The 21,384-nt window shown below is 41.3% G+C and overlaps 1 protein-coding gene across 3 annotated transcripts in view; it reads right to left on the reverse strand.

The window, feature by feature from the left end:
- ZFAND6 (zinc finger AN1-type containing 6) overlaps positions 1-15,601 on the reverse strand; it is a 49,218-nt gene extending 33,617 nt beyond the window's left edge. For 2 of the 3 annotated variants that reach the window (XM_075133164.1, XM_048866504.2), the window contains exon 1: positions 15,470-15,601. The gene's annotated coding sequence lies outside the window, so the exon portion shown is untranslated. Of the gene's footprint in view, positions 1-6,828; positions 6,932-15,469 lie in introns of those variants that run through there. The other variant, XM_048866505.1, reaches the window with a different exon arrangement.
- Between the last annotated feature and the right edge of the window lie 5,783 nt (positions 15,602-21,384).

The raw sequence follows: 21,384 nt of genomic DNA on the forward strand, positions 1-21,384 counted from the left end.
CCTGCTGCTCTACCGAGGTGGACACAAGTCTCATTTTGGACTGTCATGTTTCATTTTGTGTTTCACCACCTCTTAATAGGGTTGCCAACTTTCTAACCACAGAAAACTGAACACCCTTGCCCCACCCCTGCCCTGAGGCCCTGCCCCTTCTCTGAGGCCTCTCTCTCCATCGCTGGTCGCTCCCTCCCTCCACGCTCACTCACTCATTTTCACTGGGCTGGGCCAGTGGCTTGGAGAGCTGGAGGGGGTGAGGGCTCCAGCGCGGGGCCAGAAATGAGAGGTTCAGGGTGTGGGAGGGGGCTCTGGACTGAGGCAGGGAGTTGGGGTGCAAAAGTGGGTGAGGGCTCTGGCTGGGAATGCAGGCTCTGCGGTTGGGCCAGGGATGGGGGAATTGTGGTGCAAGAAGGGGCTCCAGGCCAGGGCTGAGGGTTTCAGAGTGTGTGAGGGGGCTCTGGACTGGAGCAGGGGGTTGCGGTGCAGGAGAGAATGAGGGCTCTAGCTGCAGGTGTAGGCTCTGGGGTGGGGCCAAGGATGAGGAGTTTGGGGTGCAGAAGGGGGCTCTGGGCTGGGGGTTGAGGTGCAGGAGTGTGTGAGGGGTGCAGGCTGTGGGGGGGTGCTTACCTCAGGCGGCTCCCAGGAATCGGCTGGCATGTCCCTCAGGTTCCTAGGCAGAGACATGGCCAGGAGGCTTTGCACGCAACCCCTGCTTGCAGGTGCAGCCCCCACAGCTCCCAGTGGCCGCAGTTCCTGACCAATGGGAGCTGCAAAGCCAGCGTTCAGGGCAGGGGCAGTGCATGGAGCCCCCATGACCGCCCCTACGCATAGGGACCAGAAGAATATGTTATTTCCCGGGAGCCACACAGACCTGGGTAGGGAGCCTGCCAGCCCTATGCCAACCGGACTTTTAACAGCCCGGTCAGTGGTGCTGACTGGAGTCACCAGGTTCCCTTTTTGACCGGGTGTTCCGGTCAAAAACTGGACCCCTGGAAACCCTAACTCTTAATAAAGTGGGATTTTTGATACTGTGTAGTGATTACATGACCACTTATCTTTGAATTTTACTCAGCCAAAGTTGTTGAACTGTTAATGGATTACCATAAATATAACTGCAAATCAACTTTATTCCAAGATTTAACACCAATATCCCACGGTATCATGCAATTATTGTTAGAACTATCCCAACATAAAAAGCCTAATACACTTCTTCGAAAATTTTAATCATATAAACTCCCCTGCACTGACAACAAAAGCTACCTTGGTAAGCTGCTTACTTGAATTCAGAGAAGCTAGACAAGAAAAACCACCTTCAACTTCTCATTTTGCATTCTCACCCTTTAACAGACATACCAATTTACCAAAAAGCTGCAGATCTCTTGTTAAGAAATGTTCACTGTATTGCCACACCTGTCCTCCTAAGCTGCTTTAAACAATGTTCTACTGGACAACAGAATTACTACACCATTAAGGACAGGTTTCAGAGTAACAGCCGTGTTAGTCTGTATTCGCAAAAAGAAAAGGAGTACTTGTGGCACCTTAGAGACTAACCAATTTATTTGAGCATCGGATGAAGTGAGCTACAGCTCACTTCATCCGATGCTCAAATAAATTGGTTAGTCTCTAAGGTGCCACAAGTACTCCTTTTGTTTTAACATTAAGGACATAATTCCATGAGACTGTACTTCTGAAAGCAACTTCATTCACTCCACCTCCTACAACAGTTTAATACAAACTTGGTTACTTTTTTGCAATCTGATACTTAGCCTTATTTCTTTTGCCACCAGATACACAATATGACCAACAACTGGTTAAATGTATCTACATATTTCTAAATACATTTAGGTCAAAGATATATAAATTACTCCTTAGTTTGAAAAACTACTACTGTCAGCTTGATTTAGTCCCAAATGCCTGTATAAATAGGATTTTTATGGGAGAAACTTTAAACATCTTTATTTCAATTACAATAGTCCAAAGTTGTGTTAGTACTCAACAGCCAGAAAGTGAGTGTCTAGTCTATTTTCTTTGCCAAAGTTAAGTGTAGTGCAGACACACATTTGTGGTTGAAAATAGTTATTAGTAAAAGAATTTCAGAAGTCCAATACAGCACATTCAAGTATGCTGGCAATAGCTAATTTTTGGCCTAAAAAATACTAATTTTAAGGTCCTACTGTAACATGGCTTTGAATTTGTATTTCTCTCTCCCCCCAACACCTCATGTGGCTACACAAATTAGCACTATGAATCACAGAAGGCACACCATAGCATTACTGTCTTAAAACATGGGCTACTTAAACTGTTTGGGTGGTTGTCAGAGCCCGCCAGGCCAGCCATGCTGTTCAGAGTTTGGTCCAGCAAACATGGTATTACTACATATTAGGCTATCCTTCAGGATGTGGTATTTGTCAGTGTTACGATACAAATGTGTCATGGCACAACATAAGATGGCTGACCAGGAATCACCCTGTGCACAGGAAGCCCAAACTATGAATGCAGAGACAAGTTCAGGTTCTGCAAATCTTGACAGGTTAACAGCAGAAGGGGTAACTTCTATGGATTTCCCATTTAAAAACTACTGTATGGGAAGTAAATATTCACCCTCTTATACCCCTCATCACCACCTTCTGGCAAATATGAAGCTTTAAATCCCTACAGCTTGTTTAGCATGTAAGGGCTTGTCGACACGAGCACTTTACAGCGCTACAACATTCTCGCCCAGGGGGATGGAAAAACACCCCCAAGCGCTGCAAGTTTCGGCACTGTAAAGCGCCAGTGTAGACTGTGCTCCCAGCGCTGGGAGCTAGTCCCATTGTGGAGGTGTTTTTTTTAAGAGCACTGGGAGAGCTCAGCGCTTTAACATTGCTAGTGAAGACGCGCCTTTAAGTTCAAGGCTTCAGTTATTTGACAAAGAGCCTCAAGAAGTTGCCTGAAGCGGTCTTAAAGGGGTGGGGGAAGAAATTAGGTTTTAACTCATTTTGTTTCTTCATGATGAATAAAACCTTTTTTAGAAAGTTCTCTGTATGTAACATTAAAAATTCGTGTCTTGTTTACCCCATTTTACCTGAAAGATTATGAACAACTAGAGAACTAGGAGCACAATAAGAAAGTGAGGCCTGATTGAGGGAGGGAAATGCTTTTCATTTAGACTGTATAAAGCATGGTTTTTGCTAATCCCTATTTAACTCAAAAGCCCCATAAACACAGTTGAAATAATAGATCACCTGCCCCCCCATCCTTCAATTAAGGGTTGAGAGGTTACCACATATATCTGAGGGTACATCTACGCTTTGAGTTGGAGGTATAAATTCCAGCTCAAGGAGACACACTCATGCTAGCTCAATAAGAACAGAATATAGCCTCAGCAGCACAAGGGGTTAGCTGCCTGAGTAGGTACTGGGGTCTTGGATGGCTACATAGTCAGGGTGGCTAGTCCCTCCCTCTGCTCATGCTGCTATACACTATTTTTAGCACACCAGGGGTATGTCTCCTTGAGCTGCAGTTTACCCCCTCAGCTCAAAGTCTCCACACACCCTCACACATCCAACAAAATCAGGGAAGGACTTAACGTTTCTGATATTTCTAAAGTAAAAAAAACAAGCAGGAAAAAAAACCCACGTTATGTTGAAGAAACTTTTCAAGGCTCTGTTATATACATCTTAATGCAGCTAAAATGAGCTAAAGCTATTTTTTATTGCTTTACAGGTCATTTTATTGATTGATTATACTGTAACAAAGTTGTGTGAAAATAGTCAACCTCTTCCTCAGCAAAATTCCACACCATGGGAAGCCAAGGATATCTACTTGAAGTCCCTGTTCTTATGTATGAGCTCGGTACCTCCAGTATCCTATCCCTAATCCACCTGCTGGCAGCACAGCACCAACAACCAAAGCTGCCCCTTGGATCCCCATTTAGGCCCTGTCTTCACTAGGAAAATAGATGGTAGCTAACATGATAAAAATTCTAGTATGGACAAGGCAGTTTTTACAAACATATTAATACACCACTTTTCCTAGTTTGGACAACCTTAAAGCAGTATTCTCACCATGAAGGGAGTTCCATGGGAAATACAATACAGCCTCAAATTGTACTAACTTTCCCAAGTAGTTTACACAGGGCTGAAGGGGATGGGGGGGGCAGTGTGCTTCAGCTACACCCATGCTCAATGCAGGGCCATCCAATCACTACTCCATGGAGTGATTTCAGCAGGTAGGTGGGAGGAAGAATGGGTCCATGAGGTCACCGATGCCTTTGCCCTCTTTTCCATGAATGGATGAAGAAAGCATGATCTAGCCCTAAGTGTCTGTTAGGAGTTTAATCTTAAAGAGAATGTAAACTTCAGTTACATCAGATGTGTAAATTTCCATCTTGACGTAAGTAGTATGTACATGAATCTTCGAACACAGAAGACACACCCCTCAGTGTGTAGAAGACTTGTCAGTGTAAGATAATGTTTTACTAGTATAAATTGCTGGAATAACTAGCAAATGTATTCAGATTGCTTATCTACAATTCTGAATACAGGCAAGACTACCTGCTGTATCTTGATACAGAAGTTCTCCAGCCATGCCAGCAAAGTGGTACGTTTATCCTTTAGGGCCAATCAGAATTATATACGTGAGATGAAAACTTGGAACAGGTCACTTCTGAAAGTTTAATGCATCAGGAAAATTACTAGTCCCTTCTTTACTAGCTAGGTAGATCATATAGAAGAAAAATTAAAGAATGGTTGCTTCAACCACTGACTGGTTTGAAATAAGTTAAACTGGAAAAGTCTGCTGAAAATGTCAGCTAAGTAAAAGCAGCATTCTGCATAATTAGTATCTAATATTACACAAATATGTATGATTTTGCTTGTGTACATTAAATATACATATATATAATACATGCTTAGTTTGCACAAATATAAGCCTGTCGTTTATTTTTTCTTTTTGCTTTCATTTGAAACATGAACTCTGGTCACTCAATTAAGGCCTAACTTCAGCTGAAAGATATTTGTGACACTTTGCACTTAAAGTCAACTTTTGTCTAAGTACTCCCTTTCTCCTCTAATTAAGGAGTAGCCATTTAAATAAGAGGCATCTGGCCCAAAGGCAGTTAGAATGGCCAGTAGAGCTACTGATGAGTATTAAAAATAATTCCATAGTTTGATGGTCATGCATTTTGTAATAATACTTACTAGTAGAGAAACACATTCCAAAAAAGTTTAGAAAGTGAATAAAATTATGCTATAATAAAATCAGAATATGTATTAAGTGTGTGTAAGCCTATAAAATACCAAACCAAGCCTGAGATGCCACTGTATTAGGATGTACTTAGACAAAAATGAAACCTATTTATAATCCAATTTTTTTTTTAAAGAAAATTAACTAATGGAAAATTGAAAATGTGTGAAGTGTACTATGTTGACCATGTCTAACTATCTTGTGAAATGCTCTGCGTGGTCACTTGGAAGATTCTGGTTTGATTTTCATGTCTGTTCTTGTATTCCCCAAACTTCCAGGTACTGCCACATCTTAGCTATTTGTAATGCATCCATCAACTTGGTATCTAAGCATTAAAGTTAATCAATGTCAGAGAACAACATAACATAGTATTTCTTTGATCCCAAGGATCAGGTTGCATGAATACAACTGTGTGTGCATGCACACATGCATATACAGACTCTTTTGTGAAGGAAGGGGGGCAAATTAGGGAAGGCTTTTAAAAATAAACAAAAAAAAAAGGATGCCTTGCATTTGAACCAAATACCCAGACTTGGGAACTATCTGATCTCTCTGTCTAGGAATAAAAAAGGGATCACAGTAAACACTTTGCAATACTCAACAGAAACTCCTCTCCATAATACTAATTTATAGCATGTTCCAAGCCTGAAGACCCTTGGGGCACTGAGAAAAGGTATTACTAAAAACTCATCCCTAAATATGAAAGCCGAAAGGAAAAAAAAAATGGTGTAGAAACTGAAGATAACCCTCACCCTGCTCCCAAACAACAAGTAACCACCACACTATGCTCAACACATAAGATTCAGGGTGGTAGGGTATTGATTAGTTTTGAAGGAAGCCCCATCTTCAGCTGGAAGGAAAGCGGCTGCAACAAACACAAGAAGAATTAATTTCCTCCCTGGCCCCCTTTTGTTTTGTTTTTTAAAATCAGAGCTCTGATGGTCCTTGATATTCCAGGAAGTTGTATTAAGAGAAGGGGGGGTCGGGGGAGGACTTAGAATACATTAAATCTAGCTTTTAAACCTCTTTGCATACACTGTTCCTAATACACCAAAATCTATACAAAGTGTTCTTCTCCTTTTTAAAGTACAACACAAAAAATAAATAGCATCAATCTTAAGTGATATAATCATGGACATGACTTAAAACAAAGGCAGATGACTTTAAACAAATGTTATCATTGTATAATCTAGTAGCAACTGTCACATTCAGTTAATTCAAGTCTCATCAGAACCAGAGAAGTTAGAGTTAAAAATAAAGCTCTTTTGGAGTTACACAACATTATAGAAAACAGCAGCATGATCCTCAATTTTTTTACAATTAACACAACTAGGTAAGATATTGTTGTACAACTCGACTTTTTCCAAATAAAAATACCAAACTTTAAACTAGCAATAAATGATAAAAGAAACTCAATCAAGTTTGCATCTCTCAACAGCTTATTTCCTGCCCAAAGAGCCCTTTTGTTCTGCTTCCCCGCATACATTTTAATATTCTGCCAGCACTGGAAAACAAAACAATCATGAAATTTGGCACACACAAGCATAAGTGCCTTAAAGGGTAAAATGAAGAAATACAACAAGATTAGAACAAAAAAAAAAATCCTACCAAGAAAATCTGCACAATTTTCTGTTTGCTTCACCCCAGATTAACTTCACTGGAAGCTGTACTCCTGAGCAACCTAACCTGAACAGAAAGCCCCACCTTCTTCAATTCTAGTGGCTGAAATGGAAAAAACTCCACCCTTTCAGTAAAACTAGTATCTCTCATTGGTAAAACTTAATATCCATTATTTAAAGAACTTTTCCTTGCTAGCAGGTTAGGTTAAGATGGTTAAAACACCCTGGACTAGCTGGTTTCTTAAAGAAACAGCACACAAGTCTTCAGTTGTGCCAAACTACAGCATTTTATTACATTATTTTGACCAGCTTCATACCAATTAACATTACATAAAACTGAACAGTGAAAGCCTAGACTTTGCCACTCCAAATCTTGAACATAACACTCAAAACCATATGGATTCATAGGGTTTTATCTAGAAATATAAAAGTGATGTTAAAGAATACATACTTTTGACATATCTGATCAGTCCATTATTAAAGAACTAGATGTACTGTAAAACTTCATGAAGTGAAATTGAAAGAATTCTATCTATATAAAGCTTTGCTACTTGCTTTTTAATATAGGATAAAATTTAATTCAAGCTTCAGGAACAAATTCACTATTTAAAAATCACAGAATAAACTAACTGAAAAATTAGGCACACTATATGTAACTTTCAAGGTATGATTTAGTAATCTAAACTTGAAAATATGAATAGTCAGTCACTTGTTTCAACCTGCTTTCTTCTGCTAATTTAAGACATGACTCAGCAAAAGTGTTTCCATAGTGTGGAAGCCAATATCTAGATCTTACCAGGGTCTATGTATGTTTCTGTGTCAGACAGTCCCTGGTTTTTATTTTTTGCTGATCCAATCTTTAACAGTATTTTAAAACTATTTTTAAAAAAAATTCTAATTAGATCTGATAATTAGATTATGACTAAATATTCCATTAATCTGATCTTTATGCATCATAACTGTATAATACAAAATACTGTCAGTTTGTATTATCAAGATCTTAGGCATCATTGCGAAAAAAAAAAAAAATCTGAACAGTTCTCTCCCCACCAGCCAAAAAAGTCTACCTAACTGACAAGCCTGACATTCAGGGGGAAAAAATTACACAGAATAAAGAGGCATCTCACATCATGTCTCACAAATGCACAGATCACTTCAGGAAGACCTCTCCCTGACTCAACCCAGAAAATGTTGTAATCTGGAGACTGACAGATGAACAGGATACCTCCCCCTCTTAGTGCCACCACAGTTTGCCCAGTTAGTATTGTATTACATGCAAAATTTTCATGGGTTTAATATTTCATCAGTTTCAAACTATATCCAGGATGGTACAAGCTGTGAATTATCTGCACATTTGTACTTTTTGTCGTGGTTTTTTTTGTTTGTTTGTGTGTGTGTGTGTGGGGGGGGGGTAATTTTGGTTTTTTAATACAACGGAAAAGTTAGAGGGAGGGAGAGAGGAGAAGGAAACAGAGATCTCCAGGGAGAACAGCCAATTCCCAGCCCTCTTTCACCCCTCTTTCCTCAAGACTCCATTGCAGCAGCTTTCCTTCTGAAATAATTAAGGTCTAGGCTATACTGCAAAATGGATGCCAATTTCAACAGTGTTGAGGGATAACTGTTTTAAATAGGGTCTCCAAGATTGTATTTGTAGAGCAATGGGCCCCTCTAAACTATTTTGCTATTATAGATTAAAAGTCCAAGATAAGTTAGTCATAGCAAAATACTATATTATTACCCACATTCGAGGGGAATATTTACAGCAAAGTACTAGGCTGCATTTTAATGCATGCACCACTTTCTAAAAAAAAAAAGCTTCTTTAAAAAAAACCACTATAAAAGGACTAACTTTAAGAAGGCTCTACATCTGCACAATGTATTATAGTGTCTCATATACTAACTGAAAAAGTCAATTCAGAGGCCTAATCGCAAGATGCTTTGTGAGAATTCGGTACTTTGAACGCACAGAACATTAAGAATAAAGTTACTCAGATCCTCTTCATACAGTTTCACAGCTGTATTGCAAAAGACAGCATTAAATCATAAAAGTGCAACTCAATCTAAGCAATCGATGGCAAGAACATAGTTTAGGCAAATAAAGCAACATGACTAAGAATTGTAAAGGGTCACGATACCCAGGACAAACTTCTAACTTTCAGTTTGGAGTTCATGAAGTTGCACGTCTGTGAGAAAAATAGCTGCAGTCACAAAAATCTTATGATCAAAACCACCCTACTCTGGAAAGGCAACATCTTCTGCCCTAAAAACAAGTTTTGTCGCTTACACAATATAAGGTTGCATATATTTACATAGTACCTTTCCTCCTGAAGAATCCCAGAGTGCTTTAAAAATCCATACCTATCCATCACCACAGAAATGCAGCCACCACCAGGCAATCTGCAACATCCAAACAAATAGCACACTGCATAGCAGCAAAAGGGGAGAAAATTTTGTCCAGGGATACCCTACTTTTATTAAGTGGGCCAGGGAATAGTCTGCTGCCCTTGTGAAGTAAACCAACACCCCCCCCCGCCCCCCCAAAATCAGAGAAGTGAGATAAGGACACAACTGGCTTGGATTCTTATCTATTACATATCAAAGTTCATGTGTGAATACAGCTGAATTTAGGGGTTAGACATCCAGGTTAGAATTTTGTTGCTCAAATCCCTGTCCAGCCTCAAAGACGACCACAATCAGGACTGTTGAAAATGAGCATGAAGGACACCAATTTCTGCACACATCCTATATTCGTCTGGATCAGAGTCTGAAGAAATTCACTGTATTTCAAACTCAGAAGGGAAGTTAAGCCTCTGCTGCTCTTTAACATCGTCAGAGACAGCAGAAACTGGTGTGATCATCATAGTTGCAAACCTTAATTAGGGAAGCTCTGAGCATGAGCAGCCTTGAAGACAAATTCAAATTTTAGCTGCTACTGTTACTTGCACTGGGGACAGGAGTAAGAAAAGAAGGTGCCTAAGTCTCATTTGATTATTTTAATTGTAGAAAACCCAGAAGTCTATTTCTGCTGCAATATTAAGATACATAAAAGATATAGCAAATTAGTGAGACTAGATAGCTCAGGAAAAGAAGAACTGAGCCGGTTACATTTAAGTCTCCAGTTCAAACAGAACAGAATGGTAGTGATCAAAAGCTTTCATCTGATGGCTGTTCGGTGATCTATGTAAAAACATGTCAGTCACAGTCCAGGTCCCTATGGACATGTGTGAATCACAAAAGCCTGCCAAAAATTGGTACCATTTGTGAAGGAGTCTTAGGAAACACATAAACTTACCTCTAGGTTTCTACAGGTTAATAAATGGCAAAGCAATGTAGGGAACTACAGCCTTCATGTGCTGTACCTGCACTGTGGAAAAAGGTCCTCAGCCTCCAGGGCTGTCAATATGCCAGTACTCTTATGGGGTTCATTCTTGGGTGTGTTTTTTTTAAGAAATGCAGCTTTAACTTTTAACCTGTTTTCCGCTGTTAATTATTACCATAACTTAAAATTAAAAGGCAGATATTTAACTTTCCCACCCCAGGCAAATTTCAAAATTTATGAATATTTACACAAACAGTAATTATGCTTTTGAAGTTACTATATACAAAAAGTTTACTATTCTTTATCATTTTGAAAATAGTATATCTATTGATCACCAGATTATCTCTGAATACTTTAAATTATTCTATTAAAATGGCCATTCTCTCAACAGATGACTTACTTGTACACTAGTGCAATGACTACATGAACATACAAATAATTGTTTCAAAAGTATATTCCAAACACTATTCTGTTCACTTTCTTATACCATGGTGATGGGCATGATATCTGGGCATCATCCTCAAAAGAGAGAGTCATTTACATCACTGATGTATTCTATTTATACCTGCTCCTCCATGAGTTAGTTGCATGAGATTGCATTTTTCAGATATGCTAGTAGGTTATGAGAAGCTGTGTGGAAAGATCAAAGAATGGAGATTTGCATTTTCAGCTGAAAGTTTTGAAGTTAGTGTTCATCCTTTGATCCTGTGGGTGTGAATTCCACCACCAAGAACAAACTCTCCCCTGTGCAGATGAGCTTCTCCTTAGTGATATACAATTCCATTATTCAAAAGGAGCAAAACCGTCAATGGCAGTCAAGTGCCTGAATGGTTAAGCAGTATTTCAGGTATTCTAGGGTAAACCCAGAGGATTAGGACCAAGACCTTGAAGCTGACTGTGTGTTCAACAGGAAGCTAGCAGAATGAGCAGTATACAGATGTGCTCTTGGTAAACATCGCAGTCTAGTGCTTTTCTTGATGCTTTCAACCCAAGATATACTGCAATGCTACAATCAAGTCTGGAAAAAACAAAAGTGCACATGACCAAGTCCAGCCCTTATATGCCTGACTAACCATAGAAGGTCAAACGGGTTTTTGTGACTGATGCTATAGGAAAGTCTGACAAAATATCCTGAAAGACCCTATACATTAAATATCCTGAAGTCTCCAATAGTCCCAAATTGTCAGTGTGACAGAAAGCACCTTACAGTGCTTCCTTCTGCCTAGGAGCATAAAACAGGACAGAGTAGCTTCAGACAGTTCCAAACCCAGATGCCGGGATACCTGGGTGACAGAGAGATTTCACCAAGTATAAACAGTTGAGTATTGGCTACATCTTTCTGACAACTGTAGCTTCAAGAAGTCTCAATCACTCCCAAGGGTTATGATATTCAATAGGACCAGGAAAGAGTAGTGACTATTATAGAACTATATAGGTGAAAGCTCTGGTGGTAGACATCATACATCATGCCTTTTGGCTACAGCCCCTGTGGAAGGATCCAGAGCATTCCCTTGACATCAGCCATCTTGCTCAGGTGGAACAGCAGTATCCTACAGTATGGTTGAGCATGCTGAATTCAATGGCCTAAGAATATGTATGTACAGTATCAATGTATGCCCTTTTCTCTAAACTGAAATAAGCATGTCCCATAAGCCTATATAGAACAAGCCAAAATTTGTTCAACACCTGACTCAGAAAGGCTACTCAAGATCCAGGTGCATATAACTTTATCCCAATTAGCTGCCAAGTGTACTTACGATTCTTTAAAGAGAAGTGATTAATATAGTTGCTACACAAAAGCACACATTTTCACAGGAACAGGAGGTATCCTAATCAGTAACCATAGTAACTTCTCAGTAGGTTGTGTTAATATTTCTGTCCTCTACGGATAACTTTAAAAAGAGTGGTAAGTTATTTGTATGGGGTTTTGTGGAGACAGTTTGAGTTTAAGGTAATCAGATGTTGAATTTATAAACACCGTAAGTTCTTACATTTTCTAATATACACCACTTGAGTTATGAGAGCAAAACTATGACAAACTAGAAGCCACTTTCCATATGTATAATATACCAAACTAATTGCTTATGAAGACAAAAAAATAATACAAAGGGACCTGAAGACATAAATACATGCAGGAAATAGTTTGGGATTTCTTTTAAAAAAAAAGTAATGAAAGTTGGAGGAAAGAAAAAAATCACAACTATTCAGTGGTGAAGGAGACACCTGAAAAGCAGTCACACCAAAAGTGATAGAGGAGCAGTAGTGAATATCAAATCAGAGCTTGCAGTGATATACAGCAAATGAACAAAAACACTATACACATACCACACAATGATACTTTGGGCAGAACAAAAAGGTATATTATGGACTAGATCAGGGGTTCTCAAACTGTGGGTCGGGACCCCAAAGTGGGTCAGGAGCCCATTTTAATGGGATCACCAGGGTTGACTTAAGACCTGCTGGGGCCCAGGGCCAAAACCGAAGCCTAAGCTCCACTGCCAGTGGCCAAAGCCCAAGCCCCGTGTGGCAGGGCTCAGGTTACAAGGCCCCTGTCTGGGGCTGAAGCCCATTGGTTTCAGCTTTGGCTCCCTGCCAGGAGCGGCGGGGCTCAGGCTTTGGCCCAACACCCCTCCCATCCACCCACCCAGGGCAGCAGGGCTCAGGCTTTGGCCCACGCCCCTCCCCCACTCCTCTCCCACCCAGGGCAGCAGGGCTCAGGCAGGCTTAGGCTTCTCCCCCTCCCCAGGATCGTGTAGTAATTTTTGTAGTCAGAAGGGGGTTGCAGTGCAATGAAGTTTGAGAACCCCTGGACTAGATAGAAGGGGACCATCCCCTTCTATAGGGCACACTGGAGACCATTTCTAGTGCAAAATACATTTCTATGTACCTCAATACCAGAAAGATATCAATAGATTAGAGAGAATTCAAAGAGCAGCAATAAAAATCATTAAGAAGCCTGAAGAAAATGGTTAAGAAATTAAAGAAAGTTTAGGACTAGATACATATAACTCTGCTAATCATCTAAGGGAATGAGATTATGATTAACCATCTACAATTCAAAGAGAGTGTAAACACACCAAGAAAGGAATTATTTAAGGTTGAACCAGAAGGATATCACAAGGAATAACTGGATGAAATGGAGAGGACTGAACTTCAGTTTTAAAGGTCAAGGCTACAAAGTTAGGGATATATAATACCCTCAATACACTAAATGTTAATAGAAGTTTGACAATAATTGAAAGTAGATTATATACCCGCAGCAGAATAGAAAAAAACCCACCAACTAATTTCTCTACCCACTCCCCCCAAGCCTTTTGGGCACGGATTTCAGTCACAGAACAAGTGCAGACAAAGAGTTAGGGAAAGCAGTGCAACCGTGCGAGACATACCTAGTAGTACACGTTTATAAACCCTGGGAAAAAGAGGTGCAGCCGCTTCTGCCACCACCATTCCTGGTGAGTATCTGCCACTACATAAATACATTTGCTGCACACTTGTGTAAAAAAAAGATCAGTGAGAAGTCATTCTTTCAGAGTTAACAACCCACCGAGACAAAAGGGGATGCTCACACCACTCAAACCTAGCATTTCAGGCTTTTCAGAGACTGGAAAGAGAGCACTGCATCAAGGTTACATTTGGAAGGTTATTTTCACAATTGTAAGGACTAGAAAAAATGCAATATTTTAAAATGAAATCCTAAGTCAATCATACACACTGGTTCGACTAGGAGCTTAGTACCACAATTTAGATTGTTCAGGAAGCAAAATTCATCCACATGCTCCCAAACAGCCAGGTGTTCTGAATTGAAGCCATCCTAGTAATCAATATTTATATTATAGTACTGTCCTAAGGCCCTAACCCCGCCCCCAATGGAGTGCTGGTTGCTGTATAAAAACCACAGGCATACAAACTCAATCCTTACCCTTACAACAGAAGCAGCAGTCCCCCTGTGTTTACATGGCAGTAGAGCTGGTTGAAAAAACAATTTATGAAAATTCTCTCAAAATAATTTTGGATTGGTTAAATAAGTCAAGACACTCTATTCTGGCCACCTCCATATAGCACCTTTTCTTCAGAAAGATCACATAACACTCTACAAAACAGACGAATCACATCACCTCTGAAATTCAGCCATCCCTACGGTAGAAGCCAACATACCTGCAAACAAGTTTAGTAACAACAAGGGAAGGGGAACTGTCACTGAAGGACACAAGTAGAAATTCTACCCTAAAAGTGGCAATTCTTCAACAAAAAAGCTTCAAAAACAGACTAACATGAAACTTCAGAACTGGAATTAATTTACAAACTGGACACCATCACATTAGGTCTGAATAAAGACTGGGAGTGGTTGGGTCATTACAAAACCTAAACCTAATTTTCCCCCTAGTGTTACTCACACCTTCTTGTCAACTGTTTGAAATGGGCCTCTCTCATTACCACTACAAAATTTATTATTTTTCCTCCGTTGGTATCCTGCTCTTAATGGAATTGTCTTGTTAGACTGACCTCACACTGGGTAAGGCAACTCCCATCTTTTCATGTATTTATACCTGCTCCTGTATTTTCCACTCCATGCACCTGATGAAGTGGGTTCTAGCCCACAAAAGCTTATGCCCATATAAATTTGTTCGTCCCTAAGGTGCCACAAGGACTCCTCGTTGTTTTTACCCTTATAAAGTTGCCCTTGGGCTTTCATGCTATTAGTGTTGGGGGTTATCGGGGAGAAGAGAAGAAACAACTCAAAAAAGGGAGAAACCACCAATTAAATACAACACACAGTGTGGAACTCAATTTTGATTCCTTCAACCCTCTGTATCTGACAGGCTGAGTCCAAGCCCCATATATTCCCCCCCCCCCCCCGTGCCCCACAAATTACAGGAAGTCCTAGAGATTGAGACACACAGCCAGGTACTCCTTCCTGGACGCTCACCTGACTCATCCACACAAACACCCAAGGACTGGGGTGGGGGCAACAGCAGCTTCCTTGGGTGAGACTCACTTCCTATGTTTGTGTGTGGGAGGGGTGCGCCCCACCGGCCCCGTACTCCCCTATGGGGGGGCCACCCCCTCGCCTCCCTTTACTCTTCCCGAGGTCCCCTTGCGGTGGGGCCCCCCTCACCCCTCCTGGCCCCACTCCTCACTCCAGGGCCCCGCTGCGGCCAGGGCGCCCCCCTCACGCCGGGGCCGCTAGTCCCTTTACGCCCGGGGCTGGGGAGGGGGGAGAGCAGCTTGCCCCCCATCACCATGCTGGGGAGCCGCCCCTCCGAGGCAGCCGCCCAGCGGGCCCCCGTAGCCTGGCACCCGCTCTTACCTGGCTCCGGGGCCCGCTGAAGCCCCCACCCCGCCTGGCCGCCGCCGCTGGCCCCGCTCGCTCGCTCTTTACGAAACTTTTTTTTTTTTTTTTTCTGTTTCGTTGCCCTGAGAGTGACGCGGGCGGGCGCTGATTGGCGGAGCCGGGAGGGCGGGCGGGAGGGTAGCACGGGCTCCCGCAACTAATTATTACAGGGGACGGCGGCGACGTGAACCACAGAGCTGGACGGAGAGGGATTTAAAGGGACAGCGCCCCGGTGCGCCGCAGCCGCCTGAGCCAGCCGGGGTAGCAAAAGAGGAGGGGGTGGGGTGCAGCGCAGAGGGGGGTGGGCAGTAGGTGAGGTAAGGGCGGGAGCGCGGCAGAGGCTATGGGGAGTGGGGAGGCGAGCGGCAAGTGTGGGCTAGGAGATTGGGAAGGAGAGCGGGGATGTGGAAAGGGTGGCGGGGGTAGGGCTGATGGGTAGGAAGGAGAAAGGGGAGATAGAGGGAGGAGGGATAAGGAGGAAGAAGAAGGCAAGGGGCAAAGTGCCAAATAGGAAGCAGTTTTGTGGCAACTGTAACATGAATCATAACACGAGACAAGAATGTATTGTTAGGTCAGGGAAATGCCCCCCTTCTTCCACCCCCCACCCCCCATCCCCATGCATTAAATGTTCAGTAACTCCCCAGCCAGGGCACCAATGCTCCCTCCTCTATATATTGCTCTGCAGAGCTCTGCCTCCAACAGTGACGATCTAAATGGGGAGAGCTAAAAACAAGCGATTCTATTTTAAAATGTGTCAGGGACCTTACATATTGCAGAATCATACTCTTTAAAAGCTACCTTCAGAAGCTGCCTTGGTCCGGAATAAGGGATGGAACCACCTTCCAAATAAATTAGACTTGGCAGGTCTGTTTCTGTGGTTTGTGTCATTGTTTGTTACAAGTTTCCTGACGTATTATTTACCTCGGACCAGAGCTCCAAGACCTTTGTGTGGCTTCTTTCCATTCCAGGAATATTTCACGACTAAATCACTGTCGCAGGCTACCTTATATTCAAACAACTTTGCAGCTGAGTGCTCTGTGGAGAGGGAGGAGAATTCCTATGGCATCCCCTTTGAAGTGAGCCGAATTAAAAGATTTTGCTCACTGAAACCAGCATGATCTGTTAGTATTTTTTCCTTTATTTATTTATTTATGTATTTGACTGATGCTACAAAGATTTTACAGTTTCATCTTTTCAGCTCTCCACTCTACCCACTCCTGTATAGGAAGATGTTTGGAGTTTATGGAGAAAACAAGAATGATTCTGGCTTACTAAACTGAGATAAATTTTACCGTGTAGCCTTTTTTATTGTTCTGTGGACATTAGAAGTATATAGTCATGTCAGTCAGTTAATCAAATACATCCATGGTCATTTGCTTTTAGTTTAGTTTAGCTACTTTATTTCCCCTATAAAAAGTCAACTCCAGATTTTGAATATCTTGTAGTTCTGTGCAATATGTCACACCAGTTTTATTTTCCCATGGAGAGCTGAGACAATATACCACATCTTATTTTTATATAGTGATTTTTATATAGCTTCTTCAGTTCACAGTATCACATAACCACACAGTCAGCTGTAAATTAAAGCATAAAGGAAGGTTTTAAAATGAGATTTAAAGAGCATGAATGACTCAATGGCTTGAAGGCAGATAGGAGAGGTGAGAATTCCAGATAGATGAAACAGCACAAGCAAAAAAGCAACCTCAGCTATGGAGAATTGAGGGGAAGAGGTCAAGATTGGAGGTACACACAGGATAATAGCTGGATGATGGGTCAGAGAAGTTAGGTAAAGTGAGCCCATGGGGAGTTTTTTTAGGGAAAAAGAACAGTTTTGAAGTAGATTCAGAAATGGAGGGGAAGCCAGGGAAGGTGATCATGGATAGGACATGTTTCCAGTTCTTGGAGGGAAAGTTTAGCCAGATTGCTGCATTTTAGAATCTCTGAGTTTAGATCATAGGAATTTGGGAACACCATGAAGAGAGGATTGCAACAGGACATAGATCAAGATTTCACAAGAGATAAAATCAAGGTATGGATGATCCAGTAATAGACTTATAGACAGAGAAGATTCAAAAAGTGAAAAAGGTTCAGCATGAAGATGATTTATGAATGATAATTTCTAGGTTTCTGGCCATGCTATCTGAAACCATGTCTATACTAGAAAGTTTTATTGGTAAAATGTCTGCTGGCAAGCGTCTGCCAAAAATAGCTGTAGAGCGCATTCACATTTGTTGACTTTTGCTAGTGCAGTGCTACCTCACAGTGCCAGGTTGTACTGGCAAAAGATATGTGGTATTGTGGGTTGCTATCACCGTGTCCCCTGAACAACTATCTGGCACACTACTTTGTGGGAAAATTTTGTAGTGTATTGTGGGATACCGGCACACTTCTTAGGGAACTGTGGGAGTTTGGGTCAAGTTCCCACCATTTCTTCTGTTCCATCCTATAACCTTCTCTTTTTCAAACCGTTTTTAAAATTCCCATGTTTCTCTCTGGTCCATCCCATAGTCTACCCTCCTTCGTGTAGGTTTTCAATCTTTTCACCATCTCGCCATCAGAAATATGGATGCTGAACAGATTAGTGGAGCTCTTGTGTCTATTTCAGAGGCAGGATGACAGATTCTTTTGTATTTGCAGAACCACCACAGTGGCTGGCCATGCAGCAGGGAAAATGAGAATACTGAGGAGGAGTAGGTGATGCAGGCAGCAGTGAATGAAACTGGACAGCTGCTGTAAGTATTCACTGAAACCTGGAATGATGCAGAACTTTCAGGTATGGAAGGCCACATTCCTGAAGTTGTGTACCAAGTTTTCCCCCAACCATTCAGTGCATACACACCAAAATGAGAACTGCTTTGACAGAAGAGAAATGTGTCAGTTAAGGACTGATAGTGGAGCCAGAAACATGAGACAAAGACTCATGGACTTTCCTCCTTGAAGTATTCAGATTCAGGACATTATCATGTAGCTAGGAGCTGACAGAGCCAAGAAAGGCAGCAAAATGGAAAATAGAGAGAGAATAGGAGAAGCGCAGTTGTGTGTCATCTTCATAGATTGTATCTGCATTTGAAGCTAGCAGTGAATTGTCCCCAAGGGAGAAGTTATATGGAGAAGAGGCCCAAGGAGAGCATCTTACAGTAACGGAGGAGATAGAGGGTAGGTGTAAAATCTTGGTTCACTGCAAATGGGAAAGCTTTGATAAAAGAAAGAAGATTGAAAGCAAGAGAGGAAACCCCAATTTTCTCACTGGAGGAACTAAAGAAGGATAGCACCATCCATAGTATAAAAAACTGCCCTGAAGTCAAGTAGGATGAGAAAAGAGATGGATCTGTGATCAGAGGAAAGAATAAATTGCTAAACACTGAGAGAAGGGCCCTCTATTCTCAATACTGAGAAAGGGTCAGAAATCAGCATCAGCGAATGCAAAAGGTCAACGGCTGAACTGAAACAGCTGGTGGAAAGAGAAATTTAGTTTCTCTAAAACATTGCTGAGGAGGAGCAAGAGACTGAAGATGAGATGGTAAATATCAAGTGAGTAGTTTGTATTTTTGTTTTATTATTTTTCCCAAGAGTGAGGTAAAGTAGCAAGTTTGATTTTCAAAAGGAAGAGTGTAGCATGCTCCTTCACAAGCTCTGTGGAGAAAGCAAAAGCAGGAGAAGTGTTGAGGACATGGTAAGGATTTAGTCACAGTCTGGATTTTAGAACAAGCAGTAAAGGAACTAATACCATTAGTGAATTAGGACTAGGAGTCATGATCCTGTGAGGCACTAAGCACCTGCTGCTGGGTGATGAGTGCCCCGTCTCTCATTAATTTAAATGGAACTAAAAAGTCCAACGCTAGTTTAGAACCTAGCAGGATCTGGCCCTAACGGGCCAACTGTTCCTTGTTTTCCAGAGCTGAGCTGGTTACAAAAACAACAGCCCATTGGCATGGTTAAAACATGATTTGCTCTTGCAGTATTAACATCTATTGACTGAAATCTCAAACTTTTGAAGGGCTGTAGCACTATTTGGGAACACAGTTAAAATACAGGGCTGTCACGTCTACCCTGCAAGACACAACTGTATTTCAGCATTGTCGGAAGACTACTGTATTGTAACCTTCCTGAACATGGGAGGAGTTAACATATAGATGAGACTTTACACTGCACATTTTAACTGATTTTTCAACTAGGTTGTGATACAATTGATTCCCCCCATGGTTTGTGTCTACTCACAAAATATTAATCCATGATTCCTAACTGTGTGGTTGTACTGTATTTTGAACCTGTTCATTATCTGGGGTTGTAACACAATTAGGCTGAAACTGGGTTGCAACATGTTTCTTCTGATCAGCATACAGAACCATACAACTGTGATTGTGTAGTTGGGTTAACCAGTTCTTTTAGTTTCCAATTCTGCATGGGAAGCTATCCCAAAATGGATTGCACTATATCATGAATATCTAAAATCCTATGCCCTCTGACATTAGTAGCTGAGGCATTATGGGATACTTGCACAAACTTTCCCAGGATGCACTAACACAGTGTGCAGCATGGTAGGCGTGGACTGGCCAACAAAATTGGCACAAAAATATACCAGGATAAATGATGTCATGTGGACACATAGAAGAATGTGAGATGAGCATGTTGGAGTCTTGTTGCTTAAACATGGCTTTTTCTGTAGAGTAGATGGAGCCTTTACTAGATTTCTTTCCCTCTGCCCCTGATGTAATTCTTTTCCTGGGCATCATCAGCTGGTAGCTTTCTCTCTAGGTTCCCTGAATCACTGCTATATGACTTTCTTGTCACGCTTTTCTGTCCTTGTCATTCACTCGTTCCAACTGAGTGATCTTTCTGTTTTGCTTTTCTATTACATTCATTTGCAGTCCCAGCCTGTTGCATGCTATCATCTTCCTAGTTTGCCTCTTTCATTTCTGCTCTTTTCTTTTCCCCAAACAGTTTTAATTTCAAAACTATTATTAATTAGAAAGGGAGACTTTTATGTCATATGAATATAAAGCATTGATTGTTTTCGTGAAAATGCTAGCATGTTTGTTTATTTAGCTTATGTCACATATAGACAATCAGCTCATTACTAAATCTGGTAAGCATAAAGCAGTCTCTGGACCTGCCTCATGTAGCCAGATAATGCTACCATGAAATGGAGTAATCTACCATACAAAACATTGTGTACTCCAGAGTTTTCTCAACCTTTTCAATACCAGGGACCAATTTGCTGCCATCCTAAACTGTGTCAGAGAGATCTCAGGGACCAGTGCCAGTCCACAGACTGGTGGTTGAGAAACACTGGTCTATTCAATACTGCTATCAGAATGTGCAGTCTTGTCATTGTCTATTCAGTGCTTGCCATCTCTACTTGCTGTATATAACAGGTTGGACAGTCTCTGAGATTGCAGCTCAGCAGGACACAAGAGCAATAGGGGCAGCTGGAGCTTGGTACACATTGGGGTAGTTATCGTTACACATAATTTCACTTTAGTGGGCATGACATTTTGCCTCAAGTTTGTTAACAAAAAGGCTCAACCCACTAAGAGTGGGCCGCAGTGGAAATTCAAACCACAAGAGAAGGGAGAACATTTTCACCAATTTACTGGCAAGTTGACAATATCCTGGCAAAATAGAACAACTGGTGAAAGGTGCTGGCATGTTTGTAGTACATCAACCAAAATAATTGTTAATCTCCCTGACCTGTATTATCTAAATTTGTTTATATTCTGCCATATTTTAAGGCTCCTATCACCATGGTATCTCAATATAACATATTCTCACACTCTTGTCTTAAGGGCCATCTGCTCATATAACTTTTTAGAAAAGATGCATACACAATTTTATGAAAGGAGATTCCTCTAATCTCCACCCAGAAAATCTGGTTAAACTATCTAAACTAT

The sequence above is a fragment of the Caretta caretta genome, chromosome 10 (assembly GCF_965140235.1).
Source record: "Caretta caretta isolate rCarCar2 chromosome 10, rCarCar1.hap1, whole genome shotgun sequence".
NCBI lineage: Eukaryota > Metazoa > Chordata > Testudines > Cheloniidae > Caretta > Caretta caretta.